Raw genomic sequence first — 26,584 nt, forward strand, 5'->3', positions numbered from 1 at the left:
TGGTGGCGGCTGTGATGGGACAATGGCCAATGGGGGTGTCCTCAGAGAGTGGCGCTTTAACAAGAATTAGGTCTGCTGGGGTGGGCTTTTTGTGACAGGTTTCTGGAGGAAACAAGCATGGACATTGAGGGGGAGAAGGATGATGCCAGGCAGGCGCTCACCATGGACAGACGATGCCTCGTGGAGGGCTAGACTTGTGGCCCTCAGAGGTGGAGCCCCTCAGAGGTCTGCTCCCCACCCCCTAGGAGGGCTGACATTATTAGCTGACAGGCAGCCAGTCTGATGAGCCCTGCTGTCTGTAAGGGGCTGCCCTCCTTGGGGACAGCTGGACATGTTAGTAGGGGTGTTCTCAGGGAGTGGCTCCAGGGGTGGCTTCTTGGGCATTGCGGCGCCTGAAGGGTCAGGAGAGGGTGTTTTGGGGCCAAAAACAGATGTTCATCTTGGCCACCGGACCTCCCCAGTTAGGTGTGTGGCTTGAGCTGGGGCAGTTGCCTTTCATCCGATTCCCTCCTGCACCTCAGTTTGCTCTCAGTAATTCTTCCTTCTGGGCTTGCATATAGTCCAGACAGGTTATCAGGGGGAGAAAAAGTGAGAATGGGGCAGAGACCAGAGGGGAGAGGAGGGAGCAGAACCAGGAATTCCATCCATGGGTGCGAAGCAGACCCCACAGGCTCTAGGGAGCTGGGAGACGCAAGTCAGTGAAAGGCCTGACTGTTCCCCTTCTGCCCTCGGGTTGTCCTGTTTCCCCCTTAACCCTCGCCTCTCTGGCCACTTGGTTGTGGAGCTGGACCCTCTCGCCTGGGCTGACAGGTGCAGAGCCGCGGGTGGAGCCGGCCCCGGGGCAGTGTCCGCGCAGCGCGCTGCTCTTGGGAGTTCTGATTCCACCTGTCCCTGCCGTGCTCCAGCTCCCTGCACCCCTCCTCCTCCCGGGTAGGACTTCTCGGTCCCAGCTGCTGGCCACAGGAGCCAGCAGGGGCAGAAGTGTCCCGGCTCATTCAGCCTCCATTTCCTTCTGGGCCCACGGCAGCAGTCCCTGACCTCTCCCCGCATCCCAGATAAGCGCCCCATGTCCTTGGGTGACTGCTGTGAATTGTCTTGCCTTCTCAGTTTGTTTGTTTGCAGTGGTTCAGAGCTAGCAAAGTAAGTTCCTCTGAGCCCCAGGCTTTGCCCCAGGCTCACCACCCACTGCACGTAGGCGTAGGCGGTGGCAAGGGCCGGGCTGGCACTCAGGAGACTCCAGTTCACATCCAGCCTGTGACACCCAGAAGTGCCCTGACCTCGTCGAGCCTCCCTGAAACAGGGAAAAGGGCCTCCACTTTGCAGGGCTGTGGTGAAGAGTAAGTGAACTGGCTATTACAAGCCTGGCACGACAGTCCTCAAGGGTGACAGCTGCTGTGACTGCTGCACCATCTCACCAGAGATGTGGGGACCAGTGGAGGTCTTGTCCAAGGTCACTAAGTGGCCAGAGTTCCCAGACTACTGCTCTTCCCACCACCCCTCATCCCCCGCTTTCTAAAAGCAGATCTGGGGGGAGACAGAAAGGAAAGACAAAAGAGAGTGTGAGGGCCCCTGGGAGATGAGGGGCTGCCCCAGGGTGCTGGGCGGGGGGGACGCCTGTGTGAGGGAGAAGTCGCGGAAAGTGGAAGAGGGGGGTTTCCTGGATGAATCCCTCCACTTCACTTTTGCCAAAGGCCAGCCCTGGGCTCTGTGCTCAGAGGTGTGTCAGGGATGGGACCGTGACCTGTGGCCACCTTGCTCTCAGGCCCCTTGGGCTCCGGCCGCTTCCAGGCCCGCTGCCACACAGAGAGGCTGCAGAGGGATTTCAGGAAGAGGGACGCTGCTCACCCTGGTTTAAGAGCTCTTGGTCTCAGCGGTGAAGCAGCTGCCGGCCACGAGAAGAGGGGTCCCCTCGCCGACCCAGCTGCATAGCTCCCACGCGTGCTCGACCTCCCTGGGGAGTCGTGACATGCAGCTGGAGCATTTGTGTGGTCTGGCTTTTGTACTTGAACATGTGACTGCTCATGCTTCCTGTAAGTTTTTTTTTGTCTTTCACTGATTCATAGCTGCTGACTCCTAGCAGGAGAAAAAAACCAAACCAAAACAAAAAAAACCCAAACCTAGTGTCCCTTGAAGCTATGTGACTTGAGCAACGTTTCACTACCATTTACTGCACAACTGGGGAGCGCCAGGACTGTGCTGGGGGCCTTCCACCCATAACCTAATTCTCCTTCAGGCACCCACGAGGTGATGGGGACCCCCATTTACCCAGGCGCAGAGAAGTTAGGTAACCTGCTCAGGGCCACACAGTTAGGAAATAGCAGAGCCAGGATTCACAGCCTTGTCTGACCTGTTCTCCTGTCTGCCCCAGGTGTGGGCAGGGTCACCTCTTCCAGCCCCACCCTCTACGTGGGACCCAACCCGAAATCATCCAGAAAGATGGCTGAGTTAAGTCAACTTGGGAAAAGGAAGCCCCTCCCCTATCAGCCCCCACCACAGGGCTCTGTGGGTGGGACAGTGGGCAGTATGGGGTCAGGAGGTGGTGGCGTGGTCCCGTCTCGAGCCACATACCCCCAAGTTCAAATCCCAGTTTCACCCTGCACCGCCCACTGAACCTCTTTGTGCCTCAGTTTTCTCATCTGTGAAAAGGGAATATAATAGTTCCTTTCTCATAGGATTATGATGCTTACGTGAATTACTAATTAAAGTGCCCAGCACTTAATAAGAGCTATGTAGGCACTTGCTGTTAGTATTCAATCCAGCCCCGAACAGAACTCCGCTCCGTGTTGAATGCTAGAGAGGAAGGATCAAAGGCCTGAAGAGTGGGAGTTTATAATCCAGTCGTGGAGATAGGACCCCACCCAAGGAAGATTGACTAACAACTTGGAACACCATGACGTCAGTGCTGTCACCATGTGGCACGTGATGGCCAATCGCTGTGCACATGGAGGCCTGGATGCCAAGTCCAGGAACACAGTCATGAGGATGTCTCAGGCCTGAGTGGGGTCGAGGAGAGGATTGGGGCCTGGACAGAGGTGCTCATGAGGGTTGCCTTTGTCATTATCCCAGTGGCCCTCAACTGCATCATGCATCAGAATCACCCAAGATGGTTGAACATGCAGATTCCTGGGCCCTGCTCCTGACATGTTCTAATTCTGCAGATCTGGGGTGGAGCTGAAGAACGTGCTTTTTTTTTTTTTTTTTTTTTTCTGGATGTGGACCATTTTTAAAGTCTTTATTGAATTTGTTACAATACTGCTTCTGTTTTAAGTTTTGGTTTTTTGGCCACGAGGCATGTGGGATCTTAGCTCCCCGACCAGGGATCGAACCCACACTCCCTGTATTGGAAGGCAAAGCCTTAACCACTGGACCGCCAGGGAAGTCCCAGAACGTGCTTTTTAACAAATGCGTGCCACTCCAGGGATTCTGATGCAGATGGTCCATGACCACCTTTTGAGAAATACTGTTCCCAGGGACACCGACTCCTTGAGCTAAGTGACTTTAAGTGAAGTGACATTGATACTTAAGCCTGCAGCAAAGAGTTCCCACTCACTTCTTGGGGTTCCTGCTAGGCAGTCAGGGTGCCCTGGATCACTTGCCCTACTCCCCAAGTGAAGTCACCCCACCCTTACCCCAAACAACCATGTGCTCTCCCCTCTTTCCCGGGGCCGTGCCCATTAAGAAGCAAAGCACTTGGATGACAACAACACCCCCAGTCTGTCAGAGCCTGCGCTGTCCTCCCCAGAGCTGGCCCGTTATGCCCCTGGATCCTCACAGCAAAGGCCTGGGCAGGAGGCCTTTCTACAGGTGGGGACACTGAGGCCCAGAGGAGTCCAGGCACTGCCTCAAGTCACCAGGAACCCAAAGCAAAGCCTGGACTTGAACTTCTGGCTTCTGTCACCACAGCCTCCCAAAGTGCAGCTCTTCCTTCCCCACAGGCCTGGAGGCCCTGGCAACCCAGCTGCCCTGAGTGCAGGGAGAGAAGACCATATCTAAAATTTTGTGAGAATCTATTCTGTTCTGAAAATGCACCAGAGAGCAGAGTGGGAAACTCACCCATCAGGATGACGCACACCAAGGAGGCCAGGAGTTGGAAGGAACCTTCCATGCTGTGAGGTATGGAGGCCCCAGGCAGCCCCACACTCAGCCAGGCCACTGGTGAGACCCCTGCTTGGCGTGGGTGTGGGGGAAGGAAGGTGAGAGGGGGTGGGCGGTGTGCCCAGGTCTGCACCCCTGCTGGGCTCTGCGGATGATGGAGGAACTGGGGAGAGGCAGCCAGGCGGCTCTAAGTATGATTAGATGAGACCCGTGGGGTTTAGTCATGTGGAAAACCAAGAGAGGAACCACTCGGATGATTCTCCAGGACGGGAAACAGAGAAGTGGGCAGGGAAGATGCAGGACCCTTTCCTGTGGCCGCTGTCCCTTTGAAAAATCTGCTGTTCTTATGCTTCCTTCACTCCCTCCTCCCCTCTCCCTCCCTCCTTCTATCTTTCCTTCCCTCTCTCTTTTCCTTCCCACATTTTTAGTGTGCCAGGATGGGTTTTCATCTTGGTGAAGCTGTTTTACTGTGGCCATATAGGTTTTGAAGTGGTGATTATTGATGGAAGGAAAAAATCGTCTCCAAAATGTAATCATTATTGACAATGGTTACATTACCAAGCAGCATAAATGGGAAATAGTAAAATTATTAAGCAAATCAACCCAGACAAGCATGTTAAAATGCTCAGAACATCAAAATGCCAGATTAAAATATCCTGCTACAGGGGCAGAATCTCGGTGTCTGTTGCAAGGAGATAATCGGGAAACTGAACAAAAAAGTGGCCAGGTTGGGGGCTGGCAAGGCTGAGCCAACCCTTGAGTAGGAGGAAGTGTTTTAGTTCAGTTAAAGGTTAATCTACTGGGGAAAAAAGGCGATTCCCAAATATAATGGATTAAAAAACAAATAGAAGGTGACTTCTCTCCCATGTATCAGTCCCAAGGTGAGCTGTTTATACTGGCAGGTGGCCTTACTTCTCATGGTCATTCAGGGATCTAGGTCCCTTCATATCGTCACTCTGCTACCCTTCCCCCCAGGGGGTTGTTAATGCCTTCAAGGTTGAAGCTGGCTTGTTCAAGGTCTAGCTTGTGTGAAGGGGAAAGATAGAAACTCTAAGTCTTGTCTAAGGCTCGTCTTTTCTTTATCCAGGATCCAAAGGTTGTACACATCACATCCACTCACATCCCATTGGCCCAAACTTAGTCATACAACCACACCTACTTCAAGGGAGGCCTGGAAATGTGGTCACTACTAGGTAACCATATGGCCAAGTTAAAATTTTATTACCAGGGAAGAGGGAACAGATGTTGATGGATAGTTACCTATCTCTGCCACAGATATTTGCTATAACTCCAGAAAACTAAACTTTGCAGAATAATTTATTCCATAAACTCTAAAATGTCATTGAAAGATGCACCCCTGTTTTAATTTTTAATTTTTTTAAAAAATTAATTAATTAATTAATTTATTTTTATGGCTGTGTTGGGTCTTCGTTTCTGTGCGAGGGCTTTCTCTAGTTGCGGCAAGCGGGGGCCACTCTTCATCGCGGTACGCGGGCTTCTCACTATCGCGGCCTCTCTTGTTGTGGAGCACAGGCTCCAGACGCGCAGGCTCAGTAATTGTGGCTCACGGGCCTAGTCGCTCCGCGGCATGTGGGATCTTCCCAGACCAGGGCTCGAACCCGTGTCCCCTGCATTAGCAGGCAGATTCTCAACCACTGTGCCACCAGGGAAGCCCTGAGTAACTATATTTTAAAAAGTTCTCTCATCCTTATCTTTTGCTCTTTGGAGTGAGAAGTTGTCCTCTCCAACCCTGCAAAGACCTGCATTGGGACGTTCTCATTTCCTTTCACTTCTGCTGTAATCTGGCCAGTTCTTTCCTGAGTTCAGATCTTCCTAGTAATACCTTGACCTTGACAATGAACACACACTATACTAATGTTCTAATTTTTTAAAACCTCTTTTCCTAGAGCAACAAATACATTAGGTATATGATCTGTCTACCAAGTTATCACAGCTAAAAACTGACCATCTTTCCAGTCTCCAATATCAGTTTTTCAGCCTATTTACCACCAAACTGCTAAGCCAATGGCACATAATATTAGGATTGCTTTTTTTTTAAAGGAAGCTCCCCACTTCTAGTATCAATTTCTGCATCAATCATGCCTCAAAGATAAGCTAGGTTATATGTGGTAACAAATAGTCCCTGCATCTCAGTGGCTTAAAGCAACGAAGGTTTACTTCCCACTCGCTCTACCCTATTGACCACTGTGAGCTGGTGGTGGGGTACTCTGCTCAGCATAGACATCACTCAGAGATGAGGTTGACAGAGTCAACCATCTTATGATACCTACACCTCAACACTAGGCTTCAGGGTTTCCCGATACAGAGGAACAGAGACCCAAGTTCTAGAAATTAAATTCTTCACTTCATTGACAAGAACTGTCATCTGGCCACATGTAACTTCAAGAAGGCAGGAGACTACAATCTTTCATGTACCCAGAAGGAGGGCTGGACCAGATGAATGTTAGTATTCTGCCAATAGAATCCCATTTTTTTTTCAGTTGACAATATGCCTAGCCCATGGCAATTCTAAACTACTTTACCAGATACTTATCATCCTTTCTCCTCCCTCTGCTTTTGCCTCATAGCCCATTTCTGACAAACAAAACACAACAGAAAGTCTGCTGAGGAACTTCTGGGAAAGTTTTTGATTCCTGGATAAAAAGAGAAAAACTGGTGAAGAGAAAGTCTTTAACCCTCATCTCTTTTTTTCCTAGTATTAGGATGTGATGTCTGGAGCTGTGGTAGCCACTTTGTGATTATAAGGCCCTAACTACCAGCATGAAAAGCCAACATGTGGAGAACAAAGTGGAAGGATAGAAAAGACCTGAGTCTTTGATAACGTTTGGATATTTTATTGTATTTCAGATTGATTTTCACAATGTCTGGCATACCAGTGCACCATAAGTGCTTGCTTAATTGAATCATACATTTTACCCTCTATCATAACACTATTTTTGTCTGTGTCTGTGTGGGTCTTATTACCTCAACCATAGTTTACAGCCCCTCCTTTGTGCCCCTTTCTTAGCACCCCTTGCTTTCCTTATAAGAGCTCTTATCACCCTGGTTTGACATATTCTCCTTTTTTTCAATCTAATATTTATTATTTAGGCTAACCAAATGAATATTAGAATATTTCTTTGTGTCTTTGGGATTAAAAACTTTGCTTTATCTTTCTAAGGGCATTTTGTTTTCTGAACACCTGTGATTGGTTTCATAATGATATGAAAAGACAGAAATAATTTTAAGCCAGCAGGGTTTTTAAATTTAAAAAAAAAATTTAAAAATTGAAGTGTAGTTAATTTACAATATTGTGTTAGTTTCAGGTGTACAGCATAGTGATTCAGTTATTGTTTTCAGATTATATTCCAATATAGGTTATTACAAGATATTGATATAATTCCCTGTGCTATCAGTAAATCCTTGTTTCTTATCTATTTTATGTATATTAGTTTGTGTCTGTTAATACCATACTCCTCATTTGTCACTCCCACCCTCCCTCTCCCCTTTGGTAACCATAAGTTTGTTTTCTATGTCTGTGAGTTTGTTTTTGTTTTGTATACAGATTCATTTATATTATTTTTTAGATTCCACATATAAGTGATATTATAGTATCTGTCTGACTTCACTAAGTGTAATATTTTCTAGGTCCATCTATGGTGCTGCAAACCCCTTTTTTTTTTTAGCTTGTCTGCCCCATTTTATGATACTCCCCAAAAGCAGAGGCCATCTTTTTTCATTTTTTTTCTTCTTCAACATCTAGCACACAGGACCTCAAGACCATGGTTATCTAATTACTTAATATAAAATACACCTGTTTTCCCTTGTTATTTTTACAAGACATTGTACACTCAGGAAATGCTTGTGGGATGCCCATCCTCCGGTATTGTGAGCTCCTTGCTCTCAAAGAACAGGTTTAGATTTTAATCTATCGTTCACACTTTCTGAAGAGCTGAGTGCCTAAGCTAAATTGTCTGAACAAGTGAAAATATAGCCTATCTTTGGACTTTGGTTTCTCCCCTCATTGGAGTTATCAGCTTTCCTGTTCATGGCTGAGCCCAAAGCCAGGAGTCTTCAGGTCTCCAAAGACTTCAAAATCAGATGCTTGCAAAGTCCTACTGAGTCTCTGCCCATGATCATGGGCCAGGATGCTGGCACAAGTCCTCTGTCAAGGACCTATTGCGACAAGATGTGACTTTCTGCTCCATGAGAGGCTAGCCAGTGAGCCTCCCAACCCAGCCTCAAAGGCCAAAGGGGGCGTCAGAGCTTGGCTCAAGGGCTAATTAGAGGGCTGATTGACGGGGGACTGGACCAAGGCCCAGGGTGGTTGGAAGCAGGTAGGACAGGGTGGGAGAACTGGAAAAGGAGTTTCTGAAGAGGCAGATGGGGCAGCAGCAGCAGGAAGCCTGATGGGACCCTCTCCTGTTGCCCTTGTGTCAGGCCCCAGTGCCTCAGGACCAGAAAGACGTAAATCAGGGCCAAGTGTGGGCAGGTGGTGCAGGAAGAGCTGCTGTCCATCCACACATCACAACAGGGCTTGAGGAGGAGCAGGAAGACTGTATACACACACATGCACACACAGGTTATATCTACGTATATGTATATATGATAACACATATACATATATGCATAGCTTATAGATGTACATACACATAGTAGCTGCTCAGTTAAATGGTTCTTCACTTTTTTTGTTTTTTTTTTTTGTGTTTGTTTGTTTGTTTTTATTTCCATTACTCTAGGAGGTGGATCAAAAAAGATCTTGCTGTGATTTACGTCAAAGAGTGTTCTTCCTATGTTTTCCTCTAAGAGTTTTATAGTGTCCAGTCTTACATTCAGGTCTCTAATCCATTTTGAGTTTATTTTTGTGTATGGTGTTAGGGAGTGTTCTAATTTCATTCTTTTACATGTAGCTGTCCAGTTTTCCCAGCACCACTTATTGAAGAGACTGTCTTTTCTCCATTGTATAGCCTTGCCTCCTTTGTCATAGGTTAGTTGACCATAGGTGCTTGGGTTTAGCTCTGGGCTTTCTATCCTGTTCCATTGATCTATATTTCTGTTTTTGTGCCGATACCATATTGTCTTGATTACTGTAGCTTTGTAGTATAGTCTGAAGTCAGGGAGCCTGATTCCTCCAGCTCCATTTTTCGTTCTCAAGATTGCTTTGGCTATTCAGGGTCTTTTGTGTTTCCATACAGATTGTGAAATTTTTTGTTCTAGTTCTCTGAAAAATGCCAGTGGTAGTTTGATAGGGATTGCATTGAATCTGTAGATTGCTTTGGGAAGTAGAGTCATTTTCACAATGTTGATTCTTCCAATCCAAGAACATGGTATATCTCTCCATCTATGTGTATCATCTTTAATTTCTTTCATCAGTGTCTTATAGTTTTATGCATACAGGTTTTTGTTTCCCTAGGTAGGTTTATTCCTAGGTATTTTATGCTTTTGGTTGCAATGGTAAATGGGAGTGTTTTCTTAATTTCACTTTCAGATTTTTCATCATTAGTGTATAGGCATGCCAGAGATTTCTGTGCATTAATTTTGTATCCTGCTACTCTACCAAATTCATTGATTAGCTCTAGTAGTTTTCTGGTAGCATCTTTAGGATTCTCTATGTATAGTATCATGTCATCTGCAAACAGTGACAGCTTTACTTCTTCTTTTCCAATTTGGATTCCTTTTATTTCTTTTTCTTCTCTGATTGCCATGGCTAGGACTTCCAAAACTATGTTGAATAATAGTGGCAAGAGTGGACATCCTTGTCTTGTTCCTGATCTTAGAGGAAATGCTTTCAGTTTTTCACCATTGAGAATGATGTTTGCTGTGGGTTTGTCATATATGGCCTTTATAATGTTGAGGAAGGTTCCCTCTATGCCCACTTTCTGGAGAGTTTTTATCATAAATGGGTGTTGAATTTTGTCGAAAGCTTTCTCTGCATCTATTGAGATGATCATATGGTTTTTATTCTTCAATTTGTTAATATGGTGTATCACATTAATTGATTTGCGTATATTGAAGAATCCTTGCATCCCTGGGATAAATCCCACTTGATCGTGATGTATGATCCTTTTAATGTGTTGTTGGATTCTGTTTGCTAGTATTTTGTTGAGGATTTTTGCATCTATGTTCATCAGTGATATTGGCCTGTAGTTTTCTTTCTTTGTGACATCTTTGTCTGGTTTTGGTATCAGGATGATGGTGGCCTCATAGAATGAGTTTGGGAGTGTTCCTTCCTCTGCAATTTTTTGGAAGAGTTTGAGAAGGATGGGTGTTAGCTCTTCTCTAAATGTTTGATAGAATTCACCTGTGAAGCCATGTGGTCCTGGACTTTTGTTTGGTGGAAGATTTTAAATCACACTTTCAATTTCATTACTTGTGATTGATCTGTTCATATTTTCTGTTTCTTCCTGGTTCAGTCTTGGAAGGTTATACCTTTAAGAATTTGTCCATTTCTTCCAGGTTGTCCATTTTATTGGCATAGAGTTGCTTGTAGTAGTCTCTTAGGATGCTTTGTATTTCTGTGGTGTCTGTTGTAACTTCTCCTTTTTCATTTCTAATTTTATTGATTTGAGTCCTCTCCCTCTTTTCCTTGATGATTCTGGCTAATGGTTTATCAATTTTGTTTATGTTCTCAAAGAACCAGCTTTTAGTTTTATTGATCTTTGCTATTGTTTTCTTTGTTTGTATTTCATTTATTTCTGCTCTGATCTTTATGATTTCTTTCCTTCTGCTAACTTTGGGTTTTGTTTGTTCTTCTTTCTCTAGTTCCTTTAGGTGTAAGGTTAGATTGTTTACTTGAGATTTTTCTTGTTTCTTTAGGTAGGCTTGTATAGCTATAAACTTCCCTCTTAGAACTGCTTTTGCTGCATCCAATACATTTTGGATTGTTGAGTTTTTGTCGTAATTTGTCTGTGGGTGTTTTTTGATTTCCTCTGATTTCTTCATTGATCTCTTGGTTATTTAGTAACGTATTGTTTACCCTCCGTGTGTTTGTGTTTTTTACGTTTTTTTCCCTGTAATTCATTTCTAATCTCATAGCGTTGTAGTCAGAAAAGATGCTTGATATGATTTCAATTTTCTTAAATTTACTGAGGCTTGATTTGTGACCCAAGATGTGATCTATCCTGGAGAATGTTCCATGTGCACTTGAGAAGAAAGTGTAATCTGCTGTTTTTGGATGGAATGTCCTATAAATATCAATTAAATCTATCTGGTCTACTGTGTCATTTAAATCTTGTGTTTCTTATTAATTTTCTGTTTGGATGATATGTCCTTTGGTGTAAGTGATGTGTTGAAGTCCCCCACTACTACTGTGTTACTGTCGATTTCCTCTTTTATAGCTGTTAGCAGTTGCCCTATGTATTGAGGTGCTCCTATGTTGGGTGCATATATATTTATAATTGTTATATGTTCTTCTTGGATTGATCCCTTGATCATTATGTAGTGTCCTTCCTTATCTCTTGTAACATTCTTTAAAGTCTATTTTATCTGATATGAGCATTGCTACTCCAGCTTTCTTTTGATTTCCATTTGCCTGGAATATCTTTTTCCATCCCCTCACTTTCAGTCTGTATGTGTCCCTAGGTCTGAAGTGGGTGCCTTGTAGACAGCATATATATGGGTCTTGTTTTTGTATCCATTCAGCAAGCCTGTGTCTTTTGGTTGGAGCATTTAATCCATTCACGTTTAAGGTAATTATCGATATGTATGTTCCTATTACCATTTTCTTAATTGTTTTAGGTTTATTTTTGTAGGTCCTTTTATTCTTTTGTGTTTCCGACTTAGAGAAGTTCCTTTAGCATTTGTTGTAGAGCTGGTTTGGTGGTGCTGAATTCTCTTAGCTTTTGCTTGTCTGTAAAGCTTTTGATTTCTCTGTTGAATCTGAATGAGATCCTTGCCGGGTAGAGTAATCGTGGTTGTAGGTTCTTCCCTTTCATCACTTTAAATATATCATGCCACTCCCTTCTGGCTTGTAGAGTTTCCGCTGAGAAATCAGCTGTTACCTTATGGGAGTTCCCTTGTATGTTATTTGTCGTTTTTCCCTTGTTGCTTTCAATAATTTTTCTTTGTGTTTAATTTTTGTCAATTTGATTATCTTGTGTCTTGGCATGTTTCTCCTTGGGTTTATCCTGCTTGGGACTCTCAGCGCTTCCTGGACTTGGGTTGCTATTTCCTTTCCCATGTTAGGGAAGTTTTCAACTATAATCTCAAATATTTTCTCGGGTCCTTTCTCTCTCTTCTCTCCTTCTGGGACCCCTATATTGCGAATGTTGTTGCCTTTAATGTTGTCCCAGAGGTCTCTCAGGCTGTCTTCATTTCTTTTCATTCTTTTTTCTTTATTCTGCTCTGTGGCAGTGAATTGCACCATTCTGTCTTCCAGGTCATTTATCCATTCTTCTGCCTCAGTTATTCTGCTATTGATTCCTTCTAGTGTATTTTTCATTTCAGTTATTGTATTGTTCATCTCTGTTTGTTTGTTCTTTCATTCTTCTAGACCTTTGTTAAACATTTCTTGCACCTTCTCGACCTTTGCCTCCATTCTTTTGCCTAGATCATCTTCACTATCATTATTCTGAATTCTTTTTCTCGAAGATTGCCTATCTACACTTCATTTAGTTGTTTTTCTGGGTTTTTATCTTGTTCCTTCATCTGGTACCTAGCTCTCTGCCTTTTCATCTTGTCTATCTTTCTGTGAGTGTGGTTTTTGTTCCACAGACTGCAGGATTGTAGTTCTTCTTGTTTCTGCTGTTTGCCCTCTGGTGGATGAGGCTATCTAAGAGGCTTGTGCAAGTTTCCTGATGGGAGGGGCTTGGTTCTTCATGTTTATGTTTGTGTTATTGGACAATAAGTTGATGCTGCTTTCTCCCAGTCTTTCTAGGCTGGTCCATTTGTGGTTTATAATTAGGGTGACTATATAATTTATTATCCAAACTGGGATACTTTTGTCTGGGACAATTGCTGAACTGTTGGGGCCGTCAGTACGGTAGTCATCAACTTGGCTGTCCCTGGCAAACCAGATATGTAGCCATTTGTTTAGACACATCCTGTACTATGAATTTCTTGGTAGGATATCTCAAAGGCTTTATGGAGCTACACAAAAATACTGGGGGTGTGGGAATGGGGGATGGGGGAAGGCCTTGGTATACCCAGTTACCAAAGGCAGAATTTTGCCCTTTTGTTCTGAGTTCCCTTGCCCTGATTTTCCCAGGAGTCACCGGCAGAGGGGATTGGGGTGTATGTACACAGTCTCTGAGGGTGAGCTATAAGTCAATGCCAGCATCCTCAGAGTTGAGCAAACAGTGAAAGTATGTGAATCAGGGGTCATTGTGCTTTACATGCCCAGTAAGATTGTGCAATATGCAACCTGCACAACTGTATGTGGTCACCCTGTGTGAATGCCTGGGAGAAGGTAAGGAAGAGTTGGAACATGAAACCAGGATTGTTTCTGGGGACCTTAAGGGCGCTCTCTGCAACCTAAGACTCTTAATCAGGTTTAATCTTTTCAAAGGAATTCCCAGCTGGTTCCTAGGTCAGTGGAACCAGGGTGTAAACCTCAGGAGTGGTGGTGGATGAAAATAGGAAAGGTAAGCGGAACATGCAGGAATTTCCAGTCGAAGGGCTAAGGGTTACAGTCTGATAGGAGTTTCTCATTCCTTAGCACCAGCTCATTCCCTGCCCACCCCAGCTGAGTAAGGGCCTAATTCAGGGAACACGGGACAGGGTCGGCTGCAAGTCTTCCAGAGAGGAGGGCATGATGTGAGGAGCTGGAGTGTGGGTGTGGGTTGGTGGGACCCCAGCTCTCACCACGCTGGGAGGAGGGACAGAAAGCCCAATTTCCTCTGTCATTCTGTCAGGGTAAATGAGGCCATGTCCTACTGCTGGCTCTGAATGAAGATGGGGGGCTGGTTGTTCCTTTCTGTGTCTTCTTTCCATTTCCTCTTCTCTGGAAAACCTGGTTATTTTCCTCTTTCTGTGTCATTTCCTACCTTTGCCCTCTAGACCACGGGGGAAAGGTAGTGTGGTATCCTGGTGGGAACACAGCTTCTGCAGCAGATGGTGCTGCGGTTGAACACCAGCCTTGCCCCTAACTACAGTGGGACTTTGTATACTCCTGATTTTCTACATGACATGTGGTAATAGCGGCTCCTCCTGCTGCTGCTGCTGCAAGGGCCACAGTGTGAAGTTTACGAGGGATAACATCCAGGGCCTGGCTCATAGGAGGAACCCAACTGATCTTCAGAATGGCCTGCTATAAACTTTTTGTTTTGGATCCCGCATATGTAGAATGCACATATATTCAGATTCTGATGAAACAACAGCCTGCTTCCAAGAGTGAAACAGAAGATAATAGTGGAAAATAGATATCTATGAGAGGTCAAAATGATTTCAAGCACTTTAGAAACATTTGGAGAACTGATTAACAAACCCATTTTCTGTTCATTAAAGCAGGTCCTCTGAGAACCTGGACAAGTGTTCGTTGTTAGTTTTGGTCATTTTGGGAGGCAACACTATTGCTTTTAAAAATATCATTGTGTAACTTAGACACCTATCTTTGTCCTGTTCTGCATGCCTAGTGCTCCCGAAATCTTCCCCTTCCTCCTGCTGCTCCTTCCCAGCAGCTCCAACAGCACTCCTGACCCCAAAGCTGTGCTTCCTCCCTGGCCTTGAACTCCAAAATTTCAGACATGTCTCTTCCTCTCTATGCTTTTAAGATCTCCCCTTCCTCAGAGAGACATTGTTGATTGATGAAACAAAGCAGAGACTTCATAAACCACCTGCAAAGCAGAGGGAACACAGCATATATAATAAAATAGTTCATATATTTCAAATCACTGGAGAGAAATCAATTCTTTAATAATCGATGCTGGGAAAACCAGTTGAGTCATTTGGATAAAAAAATAAAGCTGGGTATAGTCCTTAATTCTTTTTTTCTTTCTTTTTTAATTGAGGTATAGTTGATTTACAACACTATATAAGTTTCAGGTGTATAACATAGTGATTCATAATTTTTAAATATTATACTCTATTTATAGTTATTATAAATATTGACTATATTCCCTACACTGTACAAGATATCCCTGTAGCTTATTTATTTTACAGTATTAGTTTGTACCTCTTAATTCCCTACCTCTATCTTGCCTGTTCTTCCTTCCCTCTTCTCACTGGTAACCATAGTTTGTTTTCTATAGCTGTGAGTCTGTTTTTTTAAAAATTATATTCACTAGTTTGCTTTATTTTTTAGATTCCACATATAAATGATATCATACAGTATTTGTCTTTCTCTGTCTGACTAATTTCACTAAACATAATACTCTCAAAGTCCATCCATGTTGTTACAAATGGAAAAATTTCATTCTTTTTTGTGGCCGAGTAGTATTCCATTGTGTACATATACACCAAATCTTCTTTATATGTTCATCTGTTGATGGACACTTAGGTTGCTTCCATATCTTGGCTATTGTAAATAATGCTGCTATGAACACTGAGGTGCATATATCTTTTTGAATTAATGTTTTCATTTGCTTCAGCTATATACCCAGGAGTGGAATCGCTGAATCATAGGGTAGTTCTATTTTTTAGTTTTCTGAGGAACCTCCATACCGTTTTCCATAGTAGCCAGATCAATTTACATTCCCACCAACAGTGTACTAGGGTTCCCTTTTCTTCACATCCTTGATAACATTTGCTATTTGTGGTTTTTTTGAGGATAGCCATTCTGGCAAGTATGAGGTGATATCTCATTGTGGTTTTGATTTGCATTTCTCTGATGATTAGTGATGTTGAGCATTTTTCATGTGCCTGTTGGCCATCTGTATGTCTTCTCTGGAAAACTGTCTATTCAGGTCTTCTGCCCTTTTTATTTTTTATTTTTTAGCTGTTTATACTGGTTTAATCCATGTCAAATGTAGTTTACAAAGGGAAAGGACAAGTACCTTTGTATAGAATATACAGACACAGCATCACACCATGGGGCCCACAAGAAGGGCAGGGGAGACAACACTTTCCCCTGGGAAAAGCAGCTCTAATCCCAAGAAAGGTTCTCTGCAGAAGGCTGGGTAGTGAGGAGCACCCTCATCCAGCCCCAGTCTCAGCCCCTGCTTCAGCTTGGTTCCCATTTCCTGTGCCTCCCCCCTCCCCCAACTCCTTATGAAGAGTTCCAAGAGCTAAGACTAAGGAGAGGATCCTGTCACTTGGGGCATGTGCCCCACGTCTGGGAGAAGAAATATAAGAAACACCACTGAATACTGAGCACATGGGAGAGTGAAGGGAACCACGGGAGAGGGAGAGGGAGAGGGAGAGGGAGAGGCAGTCATCCCAAGAGGTGGCTAGGCTGAGCCCCCAGCCAACCCTGAAGGAGGCACTGCTTCCAGGTGTTCTTAACAAAAGAAGAAAATCATACAACCAGAGGGGAGGGGATGGGGTAGAGGATGAGGAGTTGTCCCATTTATACACAACAGTGTAAACATACACAGTCTATATTATATGTGCTTCAGTCTGGTGTTTACATGTCTGTCTGTCTGTCAGTCTGGGGGCACAGGGCACCTCATTGCTCAGTGGCAGCAGTGGCCATATTGGCTTTGATCACGTGATCCCCTTCTGCCCATTTTTTAAATCAATTTTTTCTTTTTTTGATGTTGAGTTGTATGAGCTGTTTATATATTTTTGATATTAACCCCTTACCAGTCATGTCATTTGCAAATATTTTGTCCCATTCAGTAGGTTGTCTTTTCATTTTGTCAGTGGTTTCCTTTCGTTGGTGGTTTCAAGTTTAATGAGGTTCCATTTGTTTGTTTTTGCTTTTGTTTCCTTTGCCTTCAGAGGCAGATCCAAAAAAATATTGCTATGACTTATGTTAAAGGGTGTTCTGACTATGTTTTCTTCTAGGAGTTTTATGGTTTCTGATCTTTCATTTAGGTCTTTAATCCATTTTGAGTTTATTTTTGTGTATGGTGTTAGAGAATGTTCTAATTTCATTCTTTTAGATGTAGCTGTCTGGTTTTCCCAGCACCATGTATTGAAGAGACTGTCTTTTCTCCATGGTATATTCTTGCCTCCTTTTGTCATGGATTGATTGACCATAAGTGGGTGGGTTTATTTCTGGGCTCTCTATTCTCTTCCCTTGATCTGTGTGTCTGTTTTTGTGCCTGTACCATACTGTTTTGATTACTGTAGATTTGTAGTTCAGTCTAAAGTCAGGGAGTGTGATATCTCCAGCTCTTTTCTTCTTTCTCAAGATCGTTTTGGCTATTTGGGGTCTTTTGTGTTTCCATACAGATTTTAAAAATTATTTGTTCTAGCTCTGTGAAAAATGACATTGGTATTTTGATAAGGAATGTAGATTGCATTGGGTAGTATGGTCATTTTAACAATATTAATGCTTCCAATCCATGAACACAGTATATCTTTCCATCTGTCTGTGTTGTCTTCAATTTCTTTTATCAGCATCTTACAGTTCTTTTACCTCCTTAGGTACGTTTCTTCCTAGGCATTTTATTCTTTTTGATGCAATGGTAAGTGGGACTGTTTCCTTAATTTCTCTCTCTGATAGTTCATTGTTAGTGTATAGAAATGCAACAGATTTCTGTATATTAATTTTGTATCCTGCAACTTTACCAAGTTCATTGATAAGATCTAGTAGTTTTCTGGTTGCATCTTTATGATTTTCTATGTATAGTATCATGTCATCTGCAAACAGTGACAGTTTTACTTCTTCTTTTCCAATTTGGATTCCTTTCATTTCTTTTTCTTATCTCATTGCTCTGGCTAGGACTTCCAATACTATTTTGAATAGAAGTGGCCAGAGTGGGCATCTTTGTCTTGTTCCTGATCTAAGAGGAAATGCTTTTAGCTTTTCACCATTGATTATGATGTTAGCTGTGGGTTTGTCATATATGGCCTTTATTATATTGAGGTATGTTCCCTCTATGCCCACTTTCTGGAGAGTTTTTATCATAAATGGATGTTGAATTTATCCATTCAAAAGGTTTTTATCTTTCTTTGCATCTATTGAAATGATCATATAGTTTTTATTCTTCAGTTTGTTGATGTGGTGTATCACATTGATTGATTTGCATATATTGAAAAATCCTTGCATCCCTGTGATAAATCCCACTTGATCATGGTGTATGATCTTTTAATGTATTGTTGGATTTGGTTTGCTAATATTTTGTTGAGAATTTTTGCATCTATGTTCATCAGTAATATTGGCCTGTAACTTTCGTTTTTTGTGATATCTTTGTCTGGTTTTGGTATCGGGGTGACGCTGGCCTTGTAGAATGAGTTTAAAAGTGTTCCTCCCTCTGCAGTATTTTTGAATAGTTTGAGAAGGATAGGTGCTAACTCTTCTCTAAATATTTGGTAGAATTCAACTGTGAAACTGTCTGGTCCTGGACTTTTGTTTACTGGGAGTTTTTTTAAAAAAACAATGACTGATTCAATTTCATTACTGCTAATTGGTCTGTTCATATTTTCTGTTTCTTCCTGGTTCAGTCTTGGGAGATCATACATTTCTAGGAATTTGTCTTTGAATTTGTTTCTTCTAGGTTGCCCATTTTGTTGGCATATAGTTGTTTGTGATAGTTGCTTATGATCATATGTATTTCTGTGGTGTCAGTTGTAACATCTTTTTAATTTCTGATTTTATTGATTTAAGCCCTCTCTCTTTTTATCTTGATAAATCTGGCTAAAGGTTTATCAATTTTGTTTATCTTTTCAAAGAACCAGCTCTTAGTTTCATTGATTATTTCTATTTTTTTACCCTCTATTTCATTTATTGTCCTTAATTCTTAATTTATAGTCCTCTTAGTACAGTTACCTAAAGGTAAAAATTGAAATAATAAAAATATTAGAAGGAAACATGGGTGATTTTAAAATGAGTCATGAAGTAGAGATCTTTCTAAGTTTGGACAAAACCTTAGAAACCATAAAATGAAATTTTCATAAATTTGACCTTTTAAGAACTTCACTTTAACCTTGGCTATCTGAAAATTCAAATATTTTGTATGAAAAAGAAGTCAAAAGGCAGATGACAGAGTGAGGGGAAACATTTGCAGCACATATGTAGATAAAGACTAGTTTCCTTTGTTTCACATATTAATAAGATATAGTACAGTTCTCAGAAAAGAAATAAAAATGGCTGACAGGAGATTCGGAGAATATGGTGGAAGAGTAAGACGCGGAGATCAACTTCCTCCCCACAGATACATCAGAAATACATCTACACATGGAACTGCTCCTATAGAACACCCACTGAAAGCTGGCAGAAGACCTCAGACCTCCCAAAAGGCAAGAAACTCCCCACGTACCTGGGTAGGGCAAAAGAAAAAAGAAACAACAGAGACAAAAGAATAGGAATGGGACCTGCACCAGTGGGAGGGAGCTGTGAAGGAGGAAAGGTTTCCACACACTAGGAAGCCCCTTCGCAGGCGGAGACTGTGGGTGGCAGAGGGGGGAAGCTTTGGAGCCACGGAGGAGAGTGCAGAAACAGGGGTGCGGAGGGCAAAGCGGAGAGATTCCCGCACAGAGGATTGGTGCCGAGCAGCATTCATCAGCCCGAGAGGCTTGTCTGCTCCCCCGCCGGGGCGGGCGGGGGCTGGGAGCTGAGGCTCGGGCTTCGGTTGGATTGCAGGGAGAGGACTGGGGTTGGCGGCGTGAACACAGCCTGAAGGGGTTAGCGCACCACAGCTAGCCGGGAGGGAGTCCGGGAAAAGGTCTGGAACTGCCGAACAGGCAAGAGACTTTTTCTTGCCTCTTTTATTTTATCTTACTTTATTTTATTTTACCCCTTTTCTTTTTTTCTTTCTATTTTTTCTCCCTTTTATTCTGAGCCGTGTGGATGAAAGGCTCTTGGTGCTCCAGCCAGGCATCAGGGCTGTGCCTCTGCGGTGGGAGAGCCAACTTCAGGACACTGGTCCACAAGAGACCTCCCAGCTCCACATAAGACCAAACGACAAAAATCTCCCAGAGATCTCCATCTCAACACCAAGATCCAGCTTCACTCAATGACCAGAAAGGTATAGTGCTGGACACCCTATGCCAAACAACTAGCAAGACAGGAACACAGCCCCATCCATTAGCAGAGAGGCTGCCTAAAATCATAATAAGGCCACAGACACCGCAAAACACACCACCAGACGTGGACCTGCCCACCAGAAAGACAAGATCCAACCTCATCCACCAGAACACAGGCACTAGTCCCCTCCACCAGGAAGCCTACAGAAACCACTGAACCAACCTTAGCCACTGGGGACAGATACCAAAAACAATAGGAACTACAAACCTGCAGCCTGCGAAAAGGAGACCCCAAACACAGTAAGATAAGCAAAATGAGAAGACAGAAAAACACACAGCAGATGAAGGAGCAAGGTAAAAACACACCAGACCTAACAAGTGAAGAGGAAATAGGCAGTATACCTGAAAAAGAATTCAGAATAATGATAGTAAAGATGATCCAAAATCTTGGAAATAGAACAGACAAAATGCAAGAAACATTTAACAAGGACGTAGAAGAACTAAAGAGGAACCAAGCAACGATGAAAAGCACAATAAATGAAATTAAAAATAATCTAGAAGGGATCAATAGCAGAATAACTGAGGCAGAAGAACGGATAAGTGACCTGGAAGATAAAGTAGTGGAAATAACTACTGCAGAGCAGAATAAAGAAAAAAGAATGAAAAGAACTGAGGACAGTCTCAGAGACCTCTGGAACAACATTAAACACACCAACATTCGAATTATAGGGGTCCCAGAAGAAGAAGAGAAAAAGAAAGGGACTGAGAAAATATTTGAAGAGATTATAGTTGAAAACTTCCCTAATATGGGAAAAGAAATAGTTAATCAAGTCCAGAAAGCACAGAGAGTCCCATACAGGATACATCCAAGGAGAAACACGCCAAGACACATATTAATCAAACTATCAAAAATTAAATCTAAAGAAAACATATTAAAAGCAGCAAGGGAAAAACAACAAATAACACACAAGGGAATCCCCATAAGGTTAACAGCTGATCTTTCAGCAGAAACTCTGCAAGCCAGAAGGGAGTGGCAGAACATATTTAAAGTGATGAAGGAGAAAAACCTACAACCAAGATTACTCTACCCAGCAAGGATCTCATTCAGATTTGATGGAGAAATTAAAACCTTTACAGACAAGCAAAAGCTGAGAGAGTTCAGCACCACCAAACCAGCTTTACAACAAATGCTAAAGGAACTTCTCTAGGCAAGAAACACAAGAGAAGGAAAACACCTACAATAACAAACCCAAAACATTTAAGAAAATGGGAATAGGAACATACATATCGATAATTACCTTAAATGTAAATGGATTAAATGCTCCCACCAAAAGACACAGACTGGCTGAATGGATACAAAAACAAGACTCGTATATATGCTGTCTACAAGAGACCCATTTCAGACCTAGAGACACATACAGACTGAAAGTGAGGGGATGGAAAAAGATATTCCATGCAAATGGAAATCAAAAGAAAGCTGGAGTAGCAATTCTCATATCAGACAAAATAGACTTTAAAATAAAGACTACTACAAGAGACAAAGAAGGACACTATATAATGATCAAGGGATCGATTCAAGAAGAAGATATAACAATTGTAAATATTTATGCACCCAACATAGGAGCACCTCAATACATAAGGCAAATACTAACAGCCATAAAAGGGGAAATCAACAGTAACACAATCATAGTAGGGGACTTTAACACCCCACTTTCACCAATGGACAGATCATCCAAAATGAAAATAAATAAGGAAACACAAGCTTTAAATGATACATTAAACAAGATGGACTTAATTGATATTTATGGGACATTCCACCCAAAAACAACAGAATACACATTTTTCTCAAGTGCTCATGGAACATTCTCCAGGATAGATCATATCTTGGGTCACAAATGAAGCCTTGGTAAATTTAAGAAAATTGAAATCATATCAAGTATCTTTTCCGACCACAACGTTATGAGACTAGATATCAATTACAGGATCTGTAAAAAATACAAACACATGGAGGCTACACAATACACTACTTAATAACGAAGTGATCACTGAAGAAATCAAAGGGGAAATCAAAAAATACCTAGAAAGAAATGACAATGGAGACACGACGACCCAAAACCTATGGGATGCAGCAAAAGCAGTTCTAAGAGGGAAGTTTATAGCAATACAAGCCTACCTCAAGAAACAGGAAACATCTCGAATAAACCACCTAACCTTGCACCTAAAGCAATTAGAGAAAGAAGAACAAAAATACCCCAAAGTTAGCAGAAGGAAAGAAATCATAAAGATCAGATCAGAAATAAATGAAAAAGAAATGAAGGAAACAATAGCAAAGATCAATAAAGCTAAAAGCTGGTTCTTTGAGAAGATAAACAAAATTGATAAACCATTAGCCAGACTCATCAAGAAAAAAAGGGAGAAGACGCAAATCAATAGAATTAGAAATGAAAAAGGAGAAGTAACAACTGACACTGCAGAAATACAAACGATCATGAGAGATTACTACAAGCAACTCTATGCCAATAAAGTGGACAACCTGGAAGAAATGGACAAATTCTTAGAAATGCACAACCTGCCGAGACTGAACCAGGAAGAAATAGAAAATATAAACAGACCAATCACAAGCACTGAAATTGAAACTGTGATTAAAAATCTTCCAACTAACAAAAGCCCAGGACCAGATGGCTTCACAGGCAAATTCTATCAAACATTTAGAGAAGAGCTAACACCTGTCCTTCTCAAACTCTTCCAAAATATTGCTGAGGGAGGAACACTCCCCAACTCGTTCTACGAGGCCACCATCATCCTGATACCAAAACCAGACAAAGATGTCACAAAGAAAGAAAACTACAGGCCAATATCACTGATGAACATAGATGCAAAAATCCTCAACAAAATACTAGCAAACAGAATCCAACAGCACATTAAAAGGATCATACACCATGATCAAGTGGGGTTTATTCCAGGAATGCAAGGATTCTTCAATATATGCAAATCAATCAATGTGATACACAATATTAACAAATTGAAGGAGAAAAACCATATGATCATCTCAATAGATGCAGGGAAAGCTTTTGACAAAATTCAACACCCATTTATGATAAAAGCCCTGCAGAAAGTAGGCATAGAGGGAACTTTCCTCAACATAATAAAGGCCATATATGACAAACCCACAGCCAACATTGTCCTCAATGGTGAAAAACTGAAACCATTTCCACTAAGATCAGGAACAAGACAAGGCTGCCCACTCTCACCACTATTATTCAACATAGTTTTGGAAGTTTTAGCCACAGCAATCAGAGAAGAAAAAAAAATAAAAGGAATCCAAATTGGAAAAGAAGAAGTAAAGCTGTCACTGTTTGCAGATGACATGATACTATACGTAAAGAATCCTAAAGATGCTACCAGAAAACTACTAGAGCTAATCAATGAATTTGGTAAAGTAGCAGGATACAAAATTAATGCACAGAAATCTCTGGCATGCCTATACACTAATGATGAAAAATCTGAAAGTGAAATTAAGAAAACACTCCCGTTTACCATTGCAACAAAAAGAATAATATATCTAGGAATAAACTTACCTAAGGAGACAAAAGACCTGTATGCAGGAAATTATAAGACACTGATGAAAGAAATTAAAGATGATACAAATAGATGGAGAGATATACCATGTTCTTGGATTGGAAGAATCAACATTGTGAAAATGACTCTACTACCCAAAGCAATCTACAGATTCAAAGCAATCCCTATCAAACTACCACTGGCATTTTTCAGAGAACTAGAACAAAAAATTTCACAATTTGTATGGAAACACAAAAGACCAAGACCCCGAATAGGCAAAGCAATCTTGAGAACGAAAAATGGAGCTGGAGGAATCAGGCTCCCTGACTTCAGACTATACTACAAATCTACAGTAATCAAGACAGTATGGTACTGGCACAAAAACGGAAACATAGATCAATGGAACAGGATAGAAAGCCCAGAGATAAACCCATGCACATATGGTCACCTTATCTTTGATAAAGGAGGCAAGCATATACAGTGGAGAAAAGACAGCCTCTTCAATAAGTGGTGCTGGGAAAACTGGACAGGTACATGTAAAAGTATGAAATTAGAACACTCCCTAACACCATACACAAAAATAAACTCAAAATGGATTAAAGACCTAAATGTAAGGCCAGACACTATCAAACCCTTAGAGGAAAACATAGGCAGAACACTGTATGATATAAATCACAGCAAGATCCTTTTTGACCCAGCTCCTAGAGAAATGGAAATAAAAACAAAAATAAACAAATGGGACCTAATGAAACTTAAAAGCTTTTGCTCCGCAAAGGAAACCATAAACAAGACCAAAAGACAACCCTCAGAATGGGAGAAGATATTTGCAAATGAAGCAACTGACAAAGGATTAACCTCCAAGATTTACAAGCAGCTCATGCAGCTCAATAACAAAAAAACTAACAACCCAATCCAAAAATGGGCAGAAGAGCTAGATAGACATTTCTCCAAAGAAGATATACAGATTGCCAACAGACACATGAAAGAATGCTCAACATCATTAATCATCAGAGAAATGCAAATCAAAACTACAATGAGATATCATCTCACACCAGTCAGAATGGCCATCATCAAAAAATCTACAAACAATAAATGCTGGAGAGGGTGTGGAGAAAAGGGAACCCTCTTGCACTGTTGGTAGGAATGTAAATTGATACAGCCACTATGGAGAACAGTATGGAGATTCCTTAAAAAACTAAAAATAGAACTACGATATAACCCAGCAATCCCACTACTGGGCATATACCCTGAGAAAATCATAATTCAAAAAGAGTCATGTACCTAAAATGTTCATTGCAGCTCTATTTACGATAGCCAGGACATGGAAGCAACCTAAATGTCCATCATCAGATGAATGTATAAAGAAGATGTGGCACATATTACAATGGAATATTACTCAGCCATAAAAAGAAACGAAATGGAGGTATTTGTAGTGAGGTGGATGGAGTTAGAGTCTGTCATACAGAGTGAAGTAAGTCAGAAAGAGAAAAACAAATACAGTATGCTAACACATATATATGGAATCTAAGGGGGGAAAAAAAAAAGAAGCTTATGAAGAACCTAGTGGCAAGATGGGAATAAAGACACAGACCTACTAGAGAATGGACTTGAGGGTACGGGGAGGGGAAGGGTAAGATGTGACAAAGTGAAATAGTGGCATGGACATATATACACTACCAAACGTAAAATAGCTAGCTAGTGGGAAGCAACCGCATAGCATAGGGAGATCAGCTCTGTGCTTTGTGACCACCTAGAGGGGTGGGATAGGGAGGGTGGGAGGGAGGGAGATGGAAGAGGGAAGACATATGGGAACATATGTATATGTATAACTGATTCACTTTGTTATAAAGCAGAAACTAACACACCATTGTAAAGCAGTTATACTCCAATAAAGATGTTAAAAAAAAGTACTAAACGTAACTACATAAGTAAATACAAAAGACAGTAAAAAAAAAAAAAAAAAAAGGCTGACAAACTTAATGGTAACTAAAAGATAAGAGATTAAATCAAAAATGAGTTACCATGTTTCACCTATTAGATTGGCAAACATTTTAAAGTTAGATTAAAACCTTGGGTTATTGAGGGTAGGTAAATGGGCTATCAATAATACTGGTAGATGTATCAACCAGTCATCTTTTGGGAGACAATTTGACATAATCAATCAAGATTGCCATTGTGTATATTCTCTTATCCAGCAATTCTACATTTTCTAGATGTTCTTACAAAAGTTGGCAAAAATATACATACAAGACTCTTCCTTGCAGAATTATTTTGTTGTAGTAAACAACAATTATCCCCCCCATTTCTTTTATATGACATCTGACATATAAGATTTCCTTTATATGACATATGACAGCTACAAAAGTTATAAATGCAAGGCAGTATTATAATTTTTGCTTTGAATAGTCAAATATGTTTGAAAGAAAGTTTAAGAAGTCTTTTATAGATATTCGTGATTTTTGATGCTCTTAATTCCTCCCTAAAGATCCATATTTTCATCTGGTATCATTTCTCTTCAGCCTGAAGAACTTCCATTAGCATTTCTTTAGTGCAGCTCTGCTGGTGACAAATTCTTTTAGTTTTCTTTTATATGAAAAAATCTTGATTTTGTCTGAATATTTGATGTATATTTTTTGCTGGATATAGAATTCCGGGGTGACAGTTTTTTGTTTTTTTTCTTTCAGCACTTGCAAGATGTTCATCCAGTGTCTACTGGCCTCCACTCTTTCTGACATGAGAAATCAGCGGTCATTTGAATCATTATTGCCCTCTTTGTAATATGTTGCTTTTCTCTGTGTGCTTTCAAGATTTTCTCTTTATCACTGATTTCCAGCAGGTTGACTCTAATGTTCTTTGACATGGTTTTATTTTAGTTAACCTGCTTGAGGTTTGTAAGATTCTTAGGTGTGCAAATTTATGTCTT

This window comes from Eubalaena glacialis, chromosome 15 (genome assembly GCF_028564815.1).
Source record: "Eubalaena glacialis isolate mEubGla1 chromosome 15, mEubGla1.1.hap2.+ XY, whole genome shotgun sequence".
Taxonomy (NCBI): domain Eukaryota; kingdom Metazoa; phylum Chordata; class Mammalia; order Artiodactyla; family Balaenidae; genus Eubalaena; species Eubalaena glacialis.